We start from the raw sequence: 2,983 nt of genomic DNA on the forward strand, positions 1-2,983 counted from the left end.
CTAACAACTGCTGCATGTTTTTTTTTTGTTATTATCTGGTGTCCCACGACAGCTACAAGCTCTTTCAAGACGCTCGTCTCTGATTGGACATCAACAGCAGCTTCAGGTGACAGGTGAACGCTCTATTCAACAACGCTGGTTGAACGCTCTATTCCTTTGATTGTCATTTCACAATATTCAACAGAATCGTATGATGTACAAGATGACAAGAGACAAATTAGAAGAATTTAGAAATGTCACTGCCAGTGACCTTTCCCACAATGCAACTCGCCAGCAGCCTTATACATTTGAATTCCTGTGTTTATCAAGTATCTATCTTTAAACCCACCCCCCCCCCCCCCCCCCTCCCCAAAATAAAATACCCCTACCTGTACATTTGCAGTCTCAATAAGATGACATCACTGTGACACACAAGCAAAGTGATAACCAACTTCCTGGCGGTGCTACGTTCAATGACCGTGCTGCTGCTAGGTAACCAGAGAGTGTGTGTGAACCTCACAGGTGAAGTCACTTCGTTGTGTGAAAAGAGTCCACCCCCTCGTTAAGGTTCAACGAATAAAACATGGATGTGTTTGTTTGGTTATAATTATTATTATTATTATTCTTTTTCAAGATGATTCACTGACCTGACCACAGACCGTGGTTGATAAAGCTCAGTGACTCTGTGACACACTGACTGCTGCACTTCCGGGTGTCGGCGGACAGCAGGAGGAGGAGACGCGGGCGGCAGCCCCGCTGAAGTGAAGGACGCCCCCCGGGGCGGAGAGACTCCTACCTCGGACAGCTCCAGGAGTCAGGGCTGCCCCTCTGGAGGCTCCGCGGGCGACAACAGCAGCATGAGAGGGAGAAGAGGAGTCCGGTGTCCGCAGCTGTGCTTCCCCGCGGTCGTCCGGCAGCTGAGGCGCATCCCTCAACTCTTTTTCCGCATCTTCGTCGTTTTTAATTGGGGCTACCGGATCGAGGGGGTTCCGCCGGTAACACGCATGCGCAATTCAGCTCGGTGTCTGTTGGGCAGAAGTGAGTGCTGCATTCAAATGATGTCGGAAATAAGGGAAAACCGCCAACTCAAAAAACAACAACCAAAAAAGGATTAAATAGGATTCAGCAGTTTTAAAAACATCAGCATCAGATGTTGGTGTGAACTCGAAAGAGGCGAAAAGCGTAGAAAATTCTAATTGAAGTCATTTTAAATTTTGCTATAGTACAATTTTCTGTACTGTATTCTATTATACAGATAACTCGTTGTTATTGTTATTAAGCCCGCCCTCATTGATCTGCATGAAGTGGACAAACTATTTCAAACACTTGTCGCTTAAATTCTATATACAACGCAGCCTCCAAAATAGTAATAGAGTTTAAGCAACAGTATTAGACAAAAAATCAAACACTTTAACTTCCATGAACTAGGATCTTTTTGGGATTTGACTGTTTTAGTTGTTAACTGTACATAAAGATGGATGACATGACAGTACTGCAAAAATGAAGCTATATGATGATATAAAATGGGGTGAAAGGTCACGACTGACAGCTGCAACTGACACACATTGGTCAAGCACGTGTATCGGCGGGACCAATCACAACCACGCACACTCTAAATGATGTCACCAGCAAAAGATTGCGGCGCCCATATACCCGAGATATTTTGGCTTCATTATTGTTCAACTGGAGGAAGTGTAAATGTGTCTTCCATCTTCATTTTTTTGGGCTCCTACAGTATCTGTACCTGTTCCAGTAGCAGCACTAATAGAGTCCTATTACTGTACACACACACACTGACTCGCTGTGCATGTGGTGTCTTCTTACTGGGCCAACAGTCGTGGAGCAGTGGGAGGAAACCTTGGCGAGCGGCGGTAGCACCTCTGTAACTCTGTGATGACAGCTCCTCTCGTCATCAAGAGACATTGAAATGCTGACATTTACACATTATTAATTAGCACATGACTGTGTAGTGTTATAAACACAGAGCAATACAACAAATGCTTGTTTACTGCACTCATACTGCATCCTGATTTTGTTGCGTAATTTCAGCTTCTAACTGCTTTATGTTTGTATTTCATGTTTATTTTTTTCTCTTGTCTTTTTTAGAAACATGCTGTTGTCATCAAATGACGGCAGGCAGGCCAACGCTTGGATTGTACAGAGCTGATGATTAATGTATGCTGTCCTCATAAATAAAGATGAAATTAATGAAAAAAATGTTGAAGGTCACCATTGGGTTCATGCATATGCAGATGTGTGTGTGTGTCTCTGTAATTATGTTATGATATATGTATAATAGTATATGTAGTCGCCCTCTGCTGGTGATTCCAGAGAATACAGCCTTCAGGCACTTTTCTACTAAATTTCAAGACAATTGGAATATATTGCAATATACTATACACACACACACACACATATATATATATATATATATATATGCAGACACGAGGATGCAGAAGAAGTATTTTCTTCTGTGAGAGCAAATGTGTAACTGCCTCTCCGTGGCTGCATCTCGTTGCATATTAGGATAAAGTTGTTGCTAAATATGCTAAAATTACTGAATCACAGAGAGAAAAAAAATGTATGGCTGCTGTCAGGTTATACCTGGTCGTGACAGAGGCCTGTGCACGGTGGGAGCATGATGTCAGGAGGATTTCACGATGCCAACATCGTGCGTCCAAATGCGCTGACGGGACGTAAAGTCTACTGGGGGGGTTAAAGGAGAAGACAGAATGAGAACCTGACATTCCTGCCTGCAGTCTGATCCATCCATTGTAAACTGTCGGCACGTCAGAACCATACGCTGTCACTTACTATCCTCTCGTCCGCAGTGCGCCTGCGCGCTCGCTCTCCTCCATCCCTCCCTCCATCCCCTCCGTCAGTCCGTGCGCCTCCGTTCTCTCCACCTGACAGCCCGTCGGAGGACATGCACAGAACCGAGTCCGGGCTCCTCACCAGCAGAGCCTAAAGGGGTCTGGGTATCGCGGGAGGGGGGGAGGGGGGG

The 2,983-nt window shown here is 45.0% G+C and overlaps 1 protein-coding gene across 5 annotated transcripts in view; it reads right to left on the reverse strand.

Moving 5' to 3' along the window:
* Positions 1-2,936, reverse strand: part of plppr5b (phospholipid phosphatase related 5b) — a 55,973-nt gene extending 53,037 nt beyond the window's left edge. For 3 of the 5 annotated variants that reach the window (XR_007030265.1, XR_007030262.1, XM_035618745.2), the window contains exons 1-3: positions 2,794-2,936; positions 2,584-2,685; positions 627-1,004 (exon numbers count right to left, since the gene is read on the reverse strand). The gene's annotated coding sequence lies outside the window, so the exon portion shown is untranslated. The remainder of the gene's footprint in view (positions 1-626; positions 1,005-2,583; positions 2,686-2,793) is intronic. The other 2 variants (XR_007030266.1, XR_007030263.1) reach the window with 1 other exon arrangement.
* Positions 2,937-2,983: the final 47 nt, after the last annotated feature.

The sequence above is a fragment of the Scophthalmus maximus genome, chromosome 21 (assembly GCF_022379125.1).
Source record: "Scophthalmus maximus strain ysfricsl-2021 chromosome 21, ASM2237912v1, whole genome shotgun sequence".
Classification (NCBI taxonomy): domain Eukaryota; kingdom Metazoa; phylum Chordata; class Actinopteri; order Pleuronectiformes; family Scophthalmidae; genus Scophthalmus; species Scophthalmus maximus.